This window comes from Pithys albifrons, chromosome 13 (genome assembly GCF_047495875.1).
Source record: "Pithys albifrons albifrons isolate INPA30051 chromosome 13, PitAlb_v1, whole genome shotgun sequence".
Taxonomy (NCBI): Eukaryota; Metazoa; Chordata; class Aves; order Passeriformes; family Thamnophilidae; genus Pithys; species Pithys albifrons.
The window spans coordinates 5,654,035-5,674,518 of NC_092470.1; positions in this window are offsets into that span (position 1 = coordinate 5,654,035).

Sequence of the window (20,484 nt, forward strand, 5' to 3'; positions counted from 1 at the left end):
AGGCACCCAGCGAGGCCGCCAGCCGGGACAGCGGGCCGGGAGCGCTGCTTTGATGGACACGGGTTTAACTCCCTTTGTACCGGCAGCGCTCCCTTCCTTATGGCCTGCACAAAAGCGAGCCCTGCCCTGACCTGTGAGCTGCCAGCCCCAGCTGGCTGTCCCTGCTCCCCGGCTGTTGTCACCTTCAGCTCAGCGTGGGGAGGAGCTGGGGACAGGCACAGCCGGAGCTGGAAGGGTCCCCATCACCACCCCAAACCTCCAGCAGCTGCAGCCTGGAGAGACAAGAGGGAGTACAGAGAGGGGAAACCACCCCCTGCTCTCCCCACGAGGCTGCGAGAGAGGAAAAGGGATAGAAAAGAAGATGGACGTCACTGTGGGGACGGAACAATTCTGAAGTGACTCCTCATTTTAATGTCTCAGTCTCACTAAGGGCAGATAAAGAGATGCCTCAATACACTCGCACGTGACACAAGCCCCTGCTCCACAGCCATCCTGCAGCTCATCCCACTCAGCCTCAAGGACAGCAGGACTGAAAGGAAATGATCAGGTGCTGATCATGAGGAAGAGACACGGCCCTCCCAGACATCTGGGCCAAACGGCTGCTGGTCCAGGCCTCTTCTCCTGGGAAATGGGCTATTGTAATTCAGCTCATCTCCATATGGCCAGGAATCCCACCACAGGCATACAGAGGCTTCCCTCATTCATCCCTAAAGTGGATGGAGAGACCAGGAAGAGAGGGAAAGCAACGAGGTACATCCTCTGCCTCTATGGGAAAAGCTTTTCTTGCTAAGTGGGTGCACATCAGGGACAAGCTGGAAATACAGATCCCAAATCCCAGCCCCACATCTGCACTTTATGTTTTTATTTCCTTCCCCTCTCTTCTTAAAATTCTCCTCAGAAACTTCTCTGGATGAATGAAGCCAAGGTAAAGAAACATCAGCTAATTGAAACAAATTGAATTGCACAATATCCCCCCAAAGGCAAACACAATCCACTTCTCAAACAACAAATAAGCCCTCAACTAAACAATAACTTCCTTAATGTAGCCAGCACCCAATACCTAAACAACAAATAAAACAACCAGAGAGAAAAGTCACTTCCCTTTCCCTGCTCCTGCCTTGCCAGGACTTTACATCCCCACAGCAGCGATGTTGGGAAGAGGAGTGTCTCCACCTGCAGCATGTGGGCTCTGTCCTGCTGGGGATCTGCTGGTGGCCACCAGGGAGGGGGATCGTCCCAGATCACCCCTGCCCTGCCCTGTGTGTCTGTGCAGCCCAGGCTGGTCAGGGAGAGGAGGTGATGAGGCCCCAGCCAGCCCTGCAGGCAGCACAGCTCTTCCCAGCCCAGGAACCTGGGCTCCAGCTTTGCCTGGGCTCCAGCTTTGCCTGGGCTCCAACTTTGTCTGGGCTCCACATTGGCTTCCATATGGAAGGACCAGAGTTGGGTTTCTTGGCTTTAGGGATCAAGTCTTGGACCTGAAAGGAGCAGCCTGAGCTGTCTGAGCTGAGGGTCAGTCACACCTTACCAGTCTGAAGGTGACCAACTCTCTCTGAGGGCCCTTCCCAGCAGTGGGGATGATGTGATTTCCATGCATAGAAGTTGGACTCAGTGATTTTAAAGCTCTTTCCCAACCTGAATGAGTCCATGACTCTCCAAGGACTCGGACGTGCGATGGCAAGAGCAAGCTGGGCAGTGCAGCATCTCCTACTTGGCTCAGCAGAACTCAAAATGGATGCATATTTCTCTCACCAAAAAGGCCAGGGCGGTCTCCTGTCACCTGGCAGTGAGCTGCTCTTCCTGCTCAGGGAAAGCACATCCCTGTCCGGGTGCAGAGCCAGAGCACAGCTGATGTGCTGTGGGCGGGAGAGAGAGGCAGACTGAGAGTTAATCCGAGCCCTTGGCTTCAAGTTGAGAGCTACTACAGGAGTGGGAGAGATCTGGAAAGCACCCAAGTTTTTGTGGGGCCTGCCACCAGATTCTCCCTCTGGCTTGCAAGCAATCCTGTAGGTTTGCCAAAGGAAGAGCAGCTCTGCCACAGCCCACTCCCTGAGGCCACCCTTGTGCCATCTGCCATCTGGGGCACCCCTCTCACTGCTCCCTCATCCAGCTCAACTAAGAGGAGCTGTCCCTTTCTGTACTCTACATGTGTGCAAACACTTCCCTTCTGCCTCCCAGTCCCTGAGGATGAGCTGATTGGGGTCCATGAGGAATTAGCAGGTGTACTGCTGGTGTCCCACATTTCACATCCTCAGGCTCCACAAGTTTTAAAAGACACAGCCCAGCTTGCTTCTCATGAGCACTTCAATTCCAGACCTACATGAAACATCCCTTAGCAAGGCCATATTTAGAGGGATTCACTTTGTGGTCTCTAGGGCAGCCAGGGATCCTGGACCCAAAAAGTCTCCAGAGACTGTAGCTTGATGAGGAAGGCTATGACAATCCTTATTCCCTCATCTCAGGAGCCCTCAGTCACTGTGAACCTCAAAAGTGGGGAAGATCTGGCCCAGGTCTTTGGTAGGTGATAGCCACCAAAATGCTCTGTGCAGCTGCTCCCTGTGCTAGGAGGACACAGGCTTGGTCATATCAGCCCCACAGCTCCAACCTCAGATATTTCTTACAGCACTCAGTCAGGAAGGGCCTCCTCACCCAGCTGGTGCAAGGTGCAGGGCACAGTCCTGGCTGTGATCTCTGACCTGAAAATCTGTGCAGTTCCTAAGCTTCACACACAAACCCAGGGGCTCACCCCCCAAAACCCTCCTCAGCTGCATCCCTTCATGGCAGCCACAGTGCAGTGGATGGGCAGAGGTGCCTGCTGAGCTGGGAGTGCCCCAGGGCAGCACCGTGAGCACAGGGCAGGCCCTCGGAGGCGGCCCCGCCGAAGGGCAGAGCCCAACCAGGGCCGAGTGTCAGCAGGGCTCTCTGACAGCCCTGCTTGACTCTGCTCTGCACACAACACACACGAGCAGAGCTACTTACCCGAGCTGCAGGAAGAGCCCTGACAGAAGAGGGGCCATCACCTTTCACTGAAATACAGTCACTTAAAAAACTAACATTCTAAAGATGGAACAGACGCTCATCTGTCACACCTTCAACTGTGAGATATCCCCTTCCTACCACCAGCCTTTTTTGTAACCTGCATCCAGGCAACGGAACTTCGCTCACTGATGGAGTCGTTACTGCTCACACTGCTCAACCAGCCCCAGATAATTCCTGCTCACGGCTTGGGAACGGCTCCTGCTCAATCGTCTGGAAGGTGATTAAACACTGCAGCACTTAGATCCACACTGGCAGCCAGGCAGGCACAGGTCAGAGGGGACAGAGAGGATCTTGCCATGTGAATATCGAGTTTAAAGAGAAGCCTCTCTCTGATCCTGCTTCCAGCCCCTTGTGCAGTGTGAGCAGGAGGAAGGGGTCAGAGGAGAGGCTGCCTGTGCTGTGCTGTCACCCACAGCAGCACCCAGCGAGGGGGTGATCTGGGACCAAGCTTAGAAACTACTCCAGCCTCTGCAGGGAGGGAGGGGAAGGGGGCAGGCACCTCCTCTGCCCACTCTGAATCCTGGACTGTTGCTCCTCTGATCTCAGCTGCTGGCTCACAGCTGCAGGTGGCTGAGCAGCCAGGACCTTGAACCTCCTGCACTGATCGTTCCCAAGCCATCCTGCCTGACCTGCAATTTAGGAAACATGGCACAGATTCTGCAGGTGTGTGAGCACACACACACTGAACCAAGAGCAGTTCAAGTTCTTTTATCAGGAAGTGATAACACCTGGACTTTGAGTACATATTCAGGCTAGTTCAGTGATTAGTAATTAATATTCTCAGTGATAGGATGTGTGAAATGCAAGCAGGAGGCTCTTTTGATCTCCTATCCTCGTGCTTTGGGATCCTGGACTACAAGGCACAAGGAACAGAATGACTACAGCCCTGGTGTGTGGGTGCTGTGTCCCATGAGGAATGCTGCTGTCTGCCCTTCCTGCTCTGCACCCCAACACCTGCTGTGCTGGTACAGCCCACCAGGTCTGTTGGAAGGAGGCAGTGGGGGTGAGAACTCATGAGTTTTGAACAAAAACAGAGGTCACATCAGGGATGCCATGGATCCTATGGATATGGCACATGTACGGAAGGGCCCAGCTCACCCCAAGGGCTGGGCAGGTTTTGAGCCTTGGGAGAAACTGAAGACAACGATACAAAGGCTGGAGGCATTTAGGCTGCTTGGGACAGACCTGGGCTGGGCAGATGCCTCCAGCTCATGGTGCTCCAAGGCACTGCTCCCCAGGGACACCCGTGTCTGCTCCTGCAGACCCAGCAGGAGGATGGTTCCAGCTCATGGTGCTCCAAGGCACTGCTCCCTGCTCCCCAGGGACACCCATGCCTGCTCCTGCAGACCCAGCAGGGGCAGGAGGAGCACACAGGACAGCCCTGACAGTCTAATCAAAGTATACTGCCACTGCTGTGAGAAAGAAATGCTGTACTCTCTGGTTTATTTCTGTTTTCGTGCCCTAAGAGAAAAAAAAAAAAGACACCAACAGCTCTCACTGCTGTAGGATTCTTGGAAGCAAACACTCCATCCAGCTGAGTTCCTGCAGACAAGTGAGGACTGGATCAGGACTAAGCAGTTGTGCTACAACTCTCCCTGTAACTGAGTTTTACAGTCCCTGAGGTGTGCAGGCCTTACATTAATGCTCCACTTGACTCTCCAGGCTCTCTCCTTCACTCACAGGCTCCTGATGCCAAGTTGAATCCTGTTGAATCCTACAGCAGCGTGCAGAGGCACAGAGCCATTTTCCTGAGCTCCCCCTTTCAGGCAGATCAGATTCACCTGCCACAGCCACAAAGCAGCTCAGAGACAGAACAGCATCCTGAGAGGCTGTCCAAGGGCAGGATGGCAGAGCTGCTAAGTCCTGAGGGGACTTGTCAGCCTAAACTTTATCTGCTGGAGACCTGCAGGCCCTGAGCTCATGCTTGCAGAGCACTGAGCTCACAGAACAGCTCCCACATTGCAACAGTAGTGTTTCTCTTCTTTACAAGAGTTTTTCTCCTTCACAAAGGTGGTGTTTCACAAGCATTTGCTTTCTCATGAAGTGTTTGCCACAGCATGTCTGGTGGTGCAGAGCTGCTGGATAGACATGACATGACTTCCTGACCACAGTCCTGTGAACTGCTCAAGAACAGCCACAGAGAATCACAGAATATGCTGAGTTGGAAGGAACCCATCAGGATCATCTACTCCTGGCCCAGTGCAGGACACCCCAACAATCCCACCATGTGCCTGAGAGCATTGTCCAGACACTTTTTGAACTCAGACAGGCTTGGTGCTGTGAGCACCCAAGGGAGCTCCCATTCCCTAACCTTCTGGCCTGGACAAACCTTATCATTCCAAGGCCTGGATGCTCCATAAACCATGTGGCCACAAGGATCAGAGCTGTGTGGAAGGCACTGGGCTGCTATTGAGGGCTGTGAAACAGAGGTACTTGGGTCACTCAGTGAAGACTGAAGCTGCCCTGACTGTAGGGACCCTCTTCCAGAGTTTAGGACAAACCCCTTCTCAGAGTGACAGGCAGGGGCTGGCTGATGGCTGCCTGCACACCAGGGACACAGCTCTGGCTCAGCAGGGCCCTCTGTTCTCTGACTTCATCCTCATCTCTGGGCCGTTCTGAAAGGAAGTTTGTCCAAGACAAACATGTGGCACACAATGCCAGCCTCTGCGAGGAAGCAGATTGAGCTCTCTGTGCAAACCAGCAGCAAAACCATTCCTTGGTGGCTCCTGGGGACACTTCAAAGGCACCAGCAGCCAGAATGCCGCTGCTGCCCTGGGGGAGGACTCACTGAACCCCTTCCATGAATGAGAAGTAAAAATTAAAGCAGTTCCATTTGGCACATGCATCCCAGTAAAGATCCCTGAATGCTCAGCTTCCCACTGAACCTACGGCGGGCTGTTAATTCGTTATTCACTTCCCAGCCTGGAAGGAAAAGCATGTTATACCCGAGGGCCAGACCTGATGAACAGAGCCATAAATCACGCAGTTTACAAGACCAGCAATTAGGAAACAAGCCGACAGAAGGGAGAGCCCTGTCAGTAATAAAGCAGACACACCACAGGATCTGCTGAGTGCTCAAAGCAACGGGGGACACGCAGTCCTTTCCACACTCCATCTCTAATTCTTCCAGTCATTTGCTGCCTTTTCCCTCTCATCTACTTCCCTTTATTTCCTCCTGCCTTCCCTCCAGTTTTTCCTGTGTTCTCTTCTCCCTTTTTTCCAAAAAGCCTATTCTTCCAGCGAGTGCAGAACACACCTGCTGAGCAAATGGATTTGCCAGCTGCTGCCCAGGAGCAGAGGCACGTGCTGGGATAGTGGACACACACAGGCCCACGGGAGCAGGGTGGGATGGGGGAGCAGGGTGCTGCTGTCCACAAAGGATGGCACAGGGTGGGGGACAGCCCTGGAAGTCCCAGGATGGTGATGTTGGGGGAGCAAGTGGCAGTGGCAGAACTGCTCAAGTTAGGAAGGGGCAGGGGGACTCTGAACCACCTTGCCTGTCTCTGCCCTTCTCATCTCCTAGATCTCTTTTCCAGCACCAGTAGGTTCAGTTCCCTTGACCTGGACAGCGACTTCCCAGACCCTTCCTACATCCCCTGCTCAATTCCTATTCCCTATCATTAGACATCTCTGCAAACCTGCCCTTGCTTTGCTCACTCCAAAAGATCTCCTGGAGTGGGGTCACTGAGTGGCCAAGGGGGTCTAGTGGGTTTAGACACACTGTTGGTCGTGGTCCCACAGGCAGCTCTGCACCACGCTGGCCCAGAGAAGGGAGGCAGTGCCCCCGACACTCCTCCCTGGATGCTGCATTCCTGTGGAGCAGAGCAGCTGTTCCCTGCAGGCAGCACAGGCACACAGGTGAAATCCTAGTGCTGGACATGGCTACTTATCCACCTCTCACACTCCCCTCCTGCTCCACACACTACCACATCTCCAGGACATCACATATTTGGGAAACCACAGCCAGAGGTGACATATTTTGTCTGCATTAGCCTTTGTCACCCGCTGTGTGCACCAGTCTCGCTGCCACAAGAGGAACATGGCTATTTATGGGCCTTATTTTGTCAAGGAAGGAGGGAGACCAGACACTCCTCCAATCATCCCAAGACTGAATGGATCAAGTTATGCCAACAATTAAGTATATGATATTCCAGTGCAGCCTGGAGGAACCTTCTGCAAAGATTTTGCACCGCCTTGGAATGAGCATCATCACTCCAATGCCCTCCCAGCTGCCTCTGGGTTTACGCTGAATGAAAAGGCTAAAGATTTGTCTGGAAGAGTTTCTAGTCCACGAGAGGAGGAAACATCTCCTCTAACCTTGAGCACAGAGAGATTAATAATGCGCCTCCCGCAGTGCTGGGGCCGGCAGGCTTTGAGGAGCTCTCTGGCAAGTGCCATAGGAAGAGGCTGCAATGGAAAGTTAAGTAATTAGGTCATTGAAGAGCAGAAGGAAGGAAAGCAGAAATCTTTTCTGACTCCAGAGAAGGAGCAAACAGCTGCATTCCTGGAGACAGGCTGCAGCAAGCTCCACAAGGAGCTGGGGAAGGGAATGGATTTCAAGGCATTGAGAAAAGCAAATCCCAGACACAAGCCCACGGCAACAAAGCACACTCAGCAGCTGGGGACTCCTTGGGAGAAGATGGGAAATCCTCTTCCAAGGAAGGTTTTTCCCACTCAGATCTTGGCAAGCCACTGTGAGCATTTACATTTTGCTTAGCCAAGGTCTCTCTCAGGCCAGCCAGCCACAGAATTCACTCCCGGAATGGCCAGTGTTGCTGAACTACCACACCTCACCCCAAATGTGATTGTTCATTTAATGACAGATAAGATCCCAACAGACCTTGCCTTCAGGCATCCTAATCCATTAGCTGCAATCCCCTGGATTCCCAGAGCCAGGGAGCCCCCATGGAGCTGTGCTGCTGCTCATCACCTCTGAGCACTGAGCCCACCAACAACCTGTCACAGGTGTCCAGCTGCACCATCCGAAGTCCCTGAGCTGTCTATGGTGTAGAGTACATAAGAAGATGAGGGAATACCAACTGCTGGCACTTGGGCCACGGGTTTGTTTTCCCAGAAATGTCACAGAGGCTTTCCAAGGCATCAGGTAGGCTCTTGAGTGGCACTCGAAGGAAATTCCAGCCACTTGGCTTTGCCCCACTCTGGGAAGGTCAGAGCTCCACAATCAGCCATATGTTCAGTCTTGGCCTCCCCTCACAACGCCAGGACATGTCTGTGAGGAACAAAGCCAGGGGGAATGTTGACGGATCGCCACTGAAACGGAGCCTGTCCTTGGCTTCTGCCCCAATTAACGCTGCAGAGGCGGCGCAGGAAGGCCCTGCCTCGCCAGTACAGGGAGTGGGGTAGGTAATTAATTAGTGGCCTGTTGGGATCCCGGCACCTCTCACCCACAGCCCAGCTCCACGGACTGATACAAAGGGGATTTATTGGAAACACGGCGGTTTCCCCATTAAGGCCTTGAGCTAAACAGAACCAGTTTTGAAGGAAGCTCATTTACAGTCCTGTCCTGTGACTGGTGCTTGGCACCTCAGCCTGCAGGTACAGCAGGAGATTGGAAAGGAACCTGAATACAGGAATAACAGAGAGAGCCCCTGAACTGATCTGTGAGTGATTTGTGTTCACCAGCCTCTGTAAAAAACCAGCAAGAGCAGAAGGACACCATAATGCCTTCCTGCAGTAGGAAGCTGGGGGTGAAAGGTATCTGAGAGCTGGAAGAGAGACAGCAAACCAGAACTCAGGTGTCTCTTTTCACTGCTCCCTACAGGGGCAGTGACAATGGGTGACATCACAGCACCAAAGTTGTCAAGCCCAGGGCAAAGGGAAAGGACAGGAAGGGCATTAGGAAATCACATCAAGGCAGTCCAAAATGTCTTTCAAAGATGCTCAATGACAGTTATATCCCCTTATCCTAAAAATTAGAGTAGGTCACTTGCAGGTTTTCACCTCCTGGTCTTCCTCCAGCTGAAGTCATGGTTCCTGCAGGACTCCAGCCCTCACTCTGAACCAAGTTTATCCTACACCCAAACATACCAACAATAAGCCTGGTCCTCTCACCCACCAGATGTTATGTCTTCTTTGCTGCTCTCACCTTTCCCAAAGCTCTATGGGCCCAATCTTCCCTCTTGGGCTCCCAGGCCTGAGTGAGCAGGACCATCTGACCCACAAGCTTAACTTCAGAGAGGCACAAAATATCCTGAGTGGGAAGGAACCAACAAGGACCATTAACTCCAGCTCCTGGCCCTGCCCAGGACACCCCAACAGTCCCACCCTGTTCCTGAGAGCATTGTCCAAACACTCCTGGAGCTCTGGCAGCCTTGGGGCTGTGCCCACTGCCCTGGGGAGCCTGTTCAGCACCCACCACCCTCTGGGGGAAGAACCTTTTCCTGAGATCCACTCCAAACCCCCCTGTGACACAACTCCAGCCACTCCCTCAGGTATGCAAGTGAACTGGGACAGGTAGCCTGGGCTGCTGCTGCTGCCTCTGTGCAGCCCCACTTCACTGCAACCCCTGGGTGTAACCTCCTCCCAGATGTTTGCTGGACATCTTCTGCTCAACCCTGCAGTTGCCCTCCCTTAATAACAAGCTTTCTGGCTCATTAACCTCTTGTTTTGCTTCTCTTCATGTCCTGTACTGAAGCTGGAGCCTTTCCAGCCCTCTCCTGGCTCAATTCCCCTCTCCCTTGCAGCCCTGCTGAAGCAGGAGGTCTGCCATGCTCCTCTTATCCATCTATCAGCAAGTCACAACATCTTTCCAACAGCAGTGACTTCCCATTGGCCTCTCTCCCAGGTGACACTCACACTGGGAGCCATTGTAACCTCTCCTTTCAGAGTCCTGTGATATTCCTTGGCTAAATAAACTCCTCTTGAAAAGATCAGGATTTTCCTCTCCAACAGACACCACTTTCACTCCTCTCAGTAGACCCGCATTTTTCCACATAAAGCTGTCAGTTCCATGAAAATGTCAGCTCAAGGCTCAGCAACCACCAAGAAACAGATCAAGTGGAATGAATCATTTGGAAAGCAGAAAACAGAACAGAAAACTCTATGATTCATCCACACCTTGGATACTGTGGGCACCCGCGGTCCCTTCATCTCAAAAGGGGGTATCAGAACTGAAACAGATTCTGAAAAGAGCACAACAGATGGTTGTAGAGACACAGCATAATTAAAAGCACAATTACTGAGGCACAATGAAGTAGGCTCAGACTTGTTAGTGTGCAAGGGAAAAGGCTCCTGGGGAAAAAGTAGGGGTGTGAAGTCATTATTGCTGTGAAGGGGCCTTGGCTCTTCACCTCCTCCTCCAAACCAAGAGCTCAGGGCCATGGATGGAGCTCAGAGGAGGCACCCCAGGAGACTCAGCCCAGGGATTCCATCCTCTCCTGCTCGTGAAGCTGGCACAGAGTCTTCAAGTGTCTCAGGAACACAGGCCAACCTAGTTCACCTCTACAATTCCCATTATCCCCTTACTCTCAGTCAAAATTCCCCTTTTCTCTATCATATTAGGAATAAAGCCCATCCCCATGTTCTCAGGAGTGAGTTAATTATACCAGTGCCGAAGGCCTTTCCTTGCCTCTCCCCATCTGTCACCTTCCATTCACCATGCAGGATCAGCCCCCAGCTCCCATCAGCTCCTAGCACCAGTCCACCCACCACATTTCCAAGGAAGCACTGCCATGCTTTTCTTTACTCATGCTTCTAGCAGGGAAAAACACCCACAAAGCTCCTCGCTCGTCTTCTTCAAAACCTCCTTTTGCTGTGACTCTGCAGCCAGTTTGACAGATCACAGTCAGGATCACTTCACTGCTCCTCTGCTCCCCTCCACCAGTCTCACACTTCGGCAGGAGCTCTCCAGGACAAGCCTCCTCCTATTCCCTGGCACAGTTCCATATCCCAGAGCTTGGGTTTGGAGCACTCATGCTGAGAATCTACCACAGGAGCTCCCTCAGCTGCATCCCTGGTTCAGCACCTTCCTCTTCTGTTCCATTTCTTCCTCTGAAGGACCGTGGGAGGGACACTCAGGCCTTGTGCTGCACTGATCCCACTCTCTTCCCAGACTGATTGAGCTGGGCCAGGGCACCCAGTGGTGGTCTAGGCTGGCCCCAAGTCCTCTCTAACAGTCTGCTTGGAAGGAAAGATCTTAGAGCCAGATTTGTGTGTGGAAAAGTTGGAATCCCATCAAAAGATTGTGACACTTCATCTCTTCAGCAAAACAATCTGAGCTGCTGCATATTTATTTACTGTGATGCTCTGGTTCTAAAGTGAATTTCTAACCCACCCTGGGTACACCCTGGGATGGGAATGAGCATCATCCTTTCCACACTTGGAAAAGCCCATGCAGAGGCTGGAGGAGCTCTAGGAGCACAGGGGAAGTCTGGTGGGTGTTCGGTCACTGATAAACCTGCTTTGCAAGCAGAACCTCTGCCAGCACAGAAAAGGGCAAAGATTTTGGAAAAGACTTCACACTCAGCTACTGAGCACTCAGCTCCAGGAAAACCCAATTATCTGGGACAGGGGCTCAGAGAGGCAGAACAATCCCTGCCCTTGAAGAAACACAAAAGCTGACTGGATGATGTCCAGACTGACTGGACCTCACTTTGAAGCTGGCTCTGAGGACTCCCTGAGGCTCCTTTCACCCCCATTATCCTCTGGCTGTGGGACTGCACATCCCTGACACAGCAGGGGGGTCTCAGTTGCACAGTGGACAGCAGGGCTGTTCAGGCCAGGCCTGGAGCACTCCACAGGGCTCAGCTCCCTCCTCACCCCCTGGCACGAGGTGCCCACACCACAGACCCATCTGGCTCAGCCCTGAGCTGGTTGTCTTTACTTACAGAACAGCTCCTGTCTTGACAGCATTCCCACAGTCCTGCAGATAAGCCAGAGGGTGCCCCTGGAAAAACAAACTGCAGGAAAACTGAAGTGCTGGAGCAAAAGGCTGACTGGCTTGCATTTGGATTTTAGTAAAAATGCAGTTACATCAATGTTTGGCTCTAAAAAAACCCTTCCAGGTCTGAAAGCAGTTCCTTTGAGCCTTGCTAAAGTGGAGCTCTTGGCAGTGGGGTGGTGGCAAACACCAGTTCCCACTGACAGACACAGGATGGAACTATCCCTCCCTTACACCCTGAGACACCCTGGGATCGGCATCCTGTAAGGAGGGATTTTACATCATGGAAAACAAGGGGTTTAGAAAGCCACTTTATAACCCAAAACATCAGAATAAATAAATGTGCAGCAGCTCAGATGTTTTGCTGAAGAGATGAAGTGTCACAGTCTTTTGATGGAATTCCAGCTGATTCCACACAAAAATCTGGCTCTAAGACCTTTCCTTCCAAGCAGACTGTTACTGAGACCTTCCACCAAATGGATCAATGCACTGACTGACCACTCTCCTTTCGGCCAAGACCTTCTCTGGCCCATTCTCTCCTGCTGCAAAGCCTGGCTCTCCCTAACAGTGGAGAGAGAGGACCAAGCTGCAGGACATGGGATGAAGAATGTTGGGGTTTGCTGCTTTGCAAATAATTTCACAGATCTGTTGTGAACTGAGACCACTTGGATTTTCTTGGCCATTTCTGGCCCTGCACCCCCAGATGAGGGGGCACAGTTCTGCTAGCAGGGAACTCAGTCCTAAAGTCCTTGTTCAGAGTTCTGTATTCCAGGAGTCTCAGGAAAACAGGGAGGAGCAGAGACAGCAGCGTGAGGGGAAATGAGAGAATTCCCTTGGAATAATCCCTTCCATAGAGAGGGGTTGGAGCAACTATAGGTTCTTCCAAGTCTCCAGGATCAGTCAGAAAGGGACTGGGCTGTTGTTTCCAAAGCCTGACCCTGGAAACGACACCCAGTAAGTTCACAGAGGTGGGTCCAGCACTGGACCTGCCCTTGGTCCCCACACATGCAGTGGCAGGGGGTGCTGGCAGCCCAGACAATCCCCCATGGCATGCTCAGCCCTGGCTGGTGTGCTTTAAAATAATCAGTGCATCCTCCAAAACGCTGCCTGCATTCCTGTTCCTGAAGCTGCCTGCTGGAAGTGCTAATGTGCTGTTAGACGCTGTGTGATGATTATGGATGATAAACATAATTATTTTGGGTCCTGATTGCCTCTGCTGTCTCCGTTCTTTTGCTGATGTGTAAAGCAATCTCAGTGTTATCAGTTTTATGGGCAGAGTGTGAACACGCACATTTACTCCTGAAGGAAGAGCCAAACCTTCAGGGAAACGACCCCCCTGAGGCAGAGCTGTGCTGAGACAGACTCCAGCCTCTTGGAACGTGGAGTCTTTAAGATGCACCTGAACACAGCCCAGCCAAGGTCAGAGAGGGATGGAGGTGGGTTTCCTTCTTCAGCTGCAAAACCCACGGCCAGGAAAGCGTCGGTGACCAAGCAGTTGGACTGACCTCTGCCCAAGGCAGAGCTGCCAGGCACAGCTCACAGAGCTCAGCATTTTAGACAGCTGAATCAAATCAAGTCTCTAAAGCAGCACAATGGCCCATTCAACCTGTGGGTACCACGTATGGAGCCGGGAGCAGGGGAACCCTTTTCCACCCCAGCCAAGAGTTGATTGTCCTTGGATCAGGACCAGCAGATGTCTGAGATTGTGATCCAGACCTCAGATCTCTGACTTTTGATTAAAACACTGACAAATACATCACCTAAAAGAGAATATTTGCTTTCCAGATGTGGGAATAAATAGACAACACTGCTAAGCCCTATGGGGAGGATGTCATTGGTCCTCATACACATGCTGTGACACCAGTAGGGACCTGCATGTGACAGTGAACCAATGGAAGGCCCAATACTTGTGTTCTGTCATCTCCTCTCTACTGTCATATTGTCCTGTTTGTAGCCTTGGACTGTGAACTTCCTTTCATACAATCCCTGCCACATTCTGAGAGAGATGGAACTGGCCCTGATGGCCTGCACAGCACTGGAAACTTTCCTGCCAGTGCAGGAGGAGGGGGTTTACTGGGAGAAGGCTGAGGGGCAGCAGGAATAGTGGGATTGGCAATGGAGGCTCAGCAGGCAGCCCTGCTTCCCTCCACACTAACCCCATCATGACCTGGCTCCACAGAGACAGCCACTGCCTGCAACGCAGCAGTCTGGAAAACAACCAGCTCTTTAAGTTTTATTATTAAATAAATAAGTCAATCCCTCCATCACGAGGCGCTGAAGCCAAAGTGGCCGAGGGAAGGGTTGGAGAAGCCAGAAGAGCTCCAGTGAGAGCAGGTAACCAGAGATGTGTTTAGCACGGAGGGGAAACAAGGCTGCTCATAGGGGCGGCTGCGGCACCACAAGCAGCCTCTGGGCTGGCCGGGCTGTGCAGAGCAGCTCCCGCACAGGCAGCGCGACGCCGGGCCCTGGCTGCCGAACAATCGGCTCTTATTCTCTGCAGACCAGCCCAGCCAAGACTGCAGTAAACACACAGCCCCAGAAACGCGTCTGCGGATGGGGCAGAGCAGGGCTGTGCTCTCCCTGCCAGACTACAAGCTCTGCTCCGCAGGGGGGTTTCACGGCGAGGTTTCTGTGGGGAGGAAGTGTTTACAGTGGTAAAGGCAGGGAGTGGGGGTTCAGGAGACCTGGATCCTATCCCTGGCTCTGGGAATTGGGAAGGCTCTGACTGCAGGAAATGCACACTCTTGTAGGAGTCATATTCCCCTGTCCATCCCTCCCTGCTCAGGCACAAAGTGTTGCTCTCGGAGGAGCACAGAGGCACAGGCTGGTAACGCTCCCTGACCTTGCAGGGGTATTGCAGAGCTGAGTGATTGATGCCTGAAAGGCTGTCAGAGCATTTGGGATGAAAGTCCCTCTGGAAGGTACGAGAAGACATGCACACACGGGTGCAGACGCCTGAGAGAGAGACAGGCAACTCCCTCCATGCCTGCAAACACCCCCAGCCCCGCCGGGCCCACCACTCCTGCTCTTAAATATTTACAAGATGGGCCTGCAGAAAACCTGGGGTTTAAAGCACAGCAGCCAACACTCAGCTAACAGCTGCCCTGACAAACCCAACCCACTGCTCTGGCTGCCCAGACTCAGCCCCAGCTCTGCATTTTCCTCACAAAACCAGGCTAGTGTGAAACCAGACTGAGCCTGTGGCAGACACAGCCCAGCCCAGCCCTGCTCACTCCTGGGCTGGACCCAGTGACCTCCTCTGGCCTCTGGCATTGTTCCCTCTTCGTTTCATCCTCCATGTCATTAACGTGCTGCTTACCCCCTCTTTCAGCTCATTAATGAAGACACTAGAGACAGCTGGACCTAACCCTGAACCCTGTGGCATGCCTTTGGATAAACACCTCCCTGAGCAGCTCCCATCACCTCTTCCATAGGAGGGACCTTGTCTGGAGGTATGCAGAGCTGTTGGAGCAGTTCCTCTGCAGTGAGCCCCACAGGCAGAACCCACCAACTGCACCAACAGCTTCTGTAACAAAACAGAAAAGGAAGCAGGAAGGAACATCACCCTCTCACAGGATGGCTCTGGTTTGGCTGGTTACAGTGTTTTATACAACTTCTGGGTTCCCTTCCTGTCCTAAATGGATCTGTTAACTTTTCTAAATCTTCTCTTACCTTGTTGGCTGTGTTTCAGGAATAGGTGGCAGGAGTCAATCACAGAAGACCAGTTCAAAATGTTGTAAGATACTTCCCTCAAGTGGAGGGAATAAAAATCACTCAGCTGTGTGTCACAGGCTCTGTGTGTACCTCAGGTAGGAGGAAGGTAATGAGGGATGGACACCTCCATGAGACAGAACCTACCAACCTGTGTGAAGGGTGTTAGGAACACAGAAACACCACCAGTGATAGTGCAGAGCAAACCTTCCCACTCTCTAGAGCTCGGGGCACCCTCTGTGTCAGATCCCAAAGGGGTCTGTGCTCCCAGAGCCCAGCAAACACCCCACAGACAGCTCATGTACATCCATGCCCAGGTTTTGGGAACAGCTTGAGTGTAAGCTGAGATGAGTGACAAGTCTTCCTACATGGCACCCAGCAGAGATGGAAGAGACTGCTTAGAAGCAGCTTGAGGGTGAAATCCCTGAGTCCTGCAGAACAAAGCTCCACTGCCTCCCAGAGCAGGGCTGCGAGGGACAGGCAGGAGGGGAGAGCCAGGCCCAGGGACTGTGCTGGCAGAGCTGCGCTGGGTGGGATCTGCACTCACCCCCAGGCTTGTGTCTCATCTCCTGATCACTGTTTTCCTCAAAGCATGCAAGGAAACAGAAACAAAGAACTCTGATTTGACTGTAGTTTTACAGTTGTGGAGATGGCAGCCCAGCCTCTTCCCTGTGAACATTTCATCTCCTGCAAACAGAAAGAGGTAAGAGGGGCTTAGCACGAGGCAGGATTTGTCTCTGCATCTGATCAGTCCAACAAAGGGACACACAACCCGTTTATTACTGGAAATTAATTGTGCCATCAAGGCAGATGCCTGCAATTACTTCTGTTAAATATTATCTTTCATTAACTGCAAAATATATAATTAATAAACTTGCCCCCTCATTTTTGTTAAGTTTCACTGCAAAGACCTTATTACTGAAATAAATCTCTCCAGCAGCACATGTCGACAGAACAGAGGAAGGTGCACGCCTCTCTGGGAAATGGAATTATGAGGGAGGAATAATCACCTCTCTTCGTGGCCAGGACTGTAGAGACACCCCACTCTGACACCAGTTGTTTAAGCTCGAGCTGCTTGGAAGCAGGCATGAAGAATCTGCTCTGGCTGGCAAGGATGGCTCAGTCTCAAAGCAGTCGGGCTCATCTTTCACTGGGAAGTCTGGAGAAACAAAAAATAAATTGCATTTTTTGATTTACGGTCCGTTAAAGGAGTTTTCTGACTATAAAGCTGCTCAGAACGACCTCGGTGGTTAGGCTGGTTCTTTTACAGGCCCTGTGTTCCCCCACCTCTGAATGCTGTGCTAGAGCTCCGTGACTGATCTGCTTTCCACGAACATCAGAACTGTTTGGATTCGGGGAGGTTTGGCCGTGGCTGTTAAACCATCCCAATTAGAAACGCTTCAAAAACGTCGCTGAAATTTGACTCCAAGCATGAAATTCCCCTTAGACTTTGTCTCTACTTGTGATCTTTACCTCAAGTTAGCTGATTGCCAGATCAACCAGGATAATTAAAATATTTCCAAAGGATGTTTGGGGCAGCACTTTTTGCCTTGCTGCAGGCAACGAATGTTCGTGGTTTGCCCGAGGCTGATCCCGCTCCTGCCTGAGCTGGCAGGGGCAGCACGGATGCCAAGCATGGAGAGAGAGAGGCTGCTCCATCACCACCCTCCCCACGGGGAAAGGGCACAGGGATTGGTGGTGGAAGGAGGAGTTACAAGCACAGAATACAACTTCAGGGTATAGACAAGCCATGAAGAGGCAGACAGGAGAAGAGGCTGAATGGATTTTAAGGAAATGCAATGATTTCCCAGCTTTTCAAGGTACCTGGATAGCCCCTGGCAGAGCCAACAGGTTGCAGAGACATTCCACCCCCCACCCCAGTAGCTTCAGTGCAGATGAGCTCACAGGGACACACAGTCACAGAATCACTGAGGTTGGAGAAGACCTCTAAGATCACCAAGTCCATCAGCCCAGCCCCACCACCATGATCACCACTAAACCATGTCCTCAGGTGCCACATCCACACATTTTTGGACACTTCCAGGGATGGTGACTCCACCACTTCCCTGGACAGCCTGTTCCAGTGCCTGACTGGCCTGTTCTGTAAAGAATTTTTTCCTAATATCTAATCTAAACCAGTGCAACTTTCCCTCCAAGGCCCTGGTTTGGTCCCATTTTGGGCTGTTCACCAGGATCACTGAGGTTGGAAAAGCTCTCCAAGGTCACCGACTCCACCCTGTGCCCACCCTGTCACCCAGCCCACAGCTCTGAGTGCCACAGCCAGTCATTCCTTGGATGCCTCCAGGGGTGGGGACCCCAAACCTCCCTGGGCAGCCCCTTCAATGCCTGACAGCCCTTTCCATGAAGAAATTCCTCCTGATGTCCAGCCTGAACCTCCCCTGGCACAGCCTGGGGCTGTCATCTTGTCCTTAGCTGAGAACAAGGGTTCTCACCTTAACCAGTGTGCAGAGCTTTTGGCAAGGAGATGAGCTTGGGTAGGGAGGGGGTGTCAGTTCCTGGCCACCCATTACCACTTTGTCCCCCCATTTTGCAGCTGAAAAGGGCTCTGTGGGTCATGTGTGCTGGAAAGGCACAACCCTGGACTCAGAGCAGGTCTTTTCTCAAAATACTAGAGAACCTCACCCTGCTACAGCCCTGAGTCCAAAGAAAGGGCTCCCTTCTCCACATCATTTAACTGCCAATTAAAAATGGTGTTGGACAAATGTTAAAACAGCCAACCAATTTGATTACACAAAAATTTAAGAGTCAGCAAATTATCTAGTGAAATGATGCATACAGAAATGTTAATTCAACAGCAACTGAAACCTTCCGCAGTTCTCACCATCTAAAGATGATCATTCTCAGCAAGAAAAGAGGGGCCTGAGCATACTGCCCTTGCTGAATAAATTATAGAATATTCTAGCTCTCACCTCCACTGTACCCTACATGCAGTGACATAAATAACAGGGGCTGAGGGTGAGTTTAGAAGTGGGTTTGGCATGGAAGCTCTGAAACCATATTATACAGCCCTTTGCTCTGGGAGAGAGGCTCATGTATCAGTCCATTCCCACCAAGTGTCTCTGTGCAGAATCTTTCTGTGTCAAAGCCTGATTTTACTGTCCTGTTGACAAACCCAAGGACACTCCCCCGTGTGCCAGACACGCTCCAGCCCTGAGGAGTCCCTCGGCACACGCGCCCGGCCCAGGCGCTGTTTCATCCCTCAGGATCCCCGCTGGGTCAGACAGGAACGCTGGAGAGGGAAAATGCAAGAGTTAAACAACTTAACTCTCTGGCTCTCCGGCCACAGGAGGGGGAGGGAGCAGGGAGGCAAAGCATCTGGCTTGCCTGCTTCCCCAACAGCCTGGCGGGAAGGCTGCTGTCAATTCCGCCTTCTGCCTTGTTGGAAGAAAGTAGAAGTGACAAGAGGCCCTCCAGGCAGGCAGCCAGGAACCAGAAATTCAATTGAGCCACCTTCTAAAACTGGACTTCTTTTGGAGACCCTTTCCCTGAAATTGTTTTGACTTAAAAAAAAAGACTGTCATCGCGGTTCAGGGCCAATTCATCACCCCTGCTCTCCTGGCTCCCCTCCCTCCGCCAGAGCGGGATTTGCACAAAAGGATTTCCATTTTCTGGGCTGCTCTGCAACCAGCCTCCCCCACAATAAACACAGACACATAAATATGCACACACACACACACACACAAACACAACACAGTTATTTATAGGTACAGGCATTGCCACAGACAGAAGCACACACGGGTGTGTTCCTTTGCTGGATAACACGAGGGCTGGAAGTGCTATGGCAGCTGAATTCGCTCCACATTCGCAGCTCAGGAAGCAGAGTGTGGGCCATACGGTCTGTCCCCAGGGCTTAGACCAACTGGTTATTGGCTGGTGCTGCTGTTCCTCTAACAAGCCCCTGGATGTATCGCTGGGGCTGCAGAGAAATGCAGCAAGAAGAGCCCTTCCCTGTCAGCAGCAATCCGTCACTCCGGGATCGCACCCACCCCGAGCTGCACAACAGCTCCTGAGCCTCGTGTCGGGGTTAGCACAAAGGTCGGGCTGCAGGTAGGCTGGGGGGTCTTTATTCCTGGGAATGTGCAGCCAGCTTGAGGCACCGTCTGCCCTGCCTGCTGCAGCAGGAACTCCAGCCTCACATATGCCCGGCTATAATTTCAAACGAGGGAGCATTTCCATTACAACCCCCTTTTATTCCCCATGGATTTATACCTCAGCTTTTCGGCTCCACTGAGGGGTGGACCTTCCTGACAGGCAGGGAGAAACTATTTTTCCAGTACAGTGTTTAAATCCAGCTCAGCCTTGCTGGGTTGTGAGATGGAGAAGGAAATTACGTATGCACACAAACACTTACAGGCACACACAAAAAGCTCACACAAACACATGCCCACAGAGAGATCTCCTACAAAAAACCAGACAAGCCAATGCAAATAAGCTCGATTTTAAGAGTGAATTAATTTGGCTCTATTATTCTAAATTATTAACAAGTTCCAGCAACCCTAGAAGACAATAACCACACTTTCATCTGGGTTAAGTGGAAACAGAGAACGTGCACTGATATAGATGATATCAGTACGAATCTGTGACAGCAAAGTTGGAGGCAGAAACCCGACCCAGCCGGAGCCCCTCTCCTTGCAGCAGTGTGTTACCAGCCCCCCCTCGGAATATTCCAGTGCAATGAATCACCCTCCAGCAGCACCAGAACCCCCCACTCTCTGGCTGCCAGGTGAAACCTGACCTGCACGACACTGCAATCTGTTTATGACTTGCTCTGCCTTAGTAAGCCCATTTTGGTGGGGTTTTTTAACTCTCTATTGATT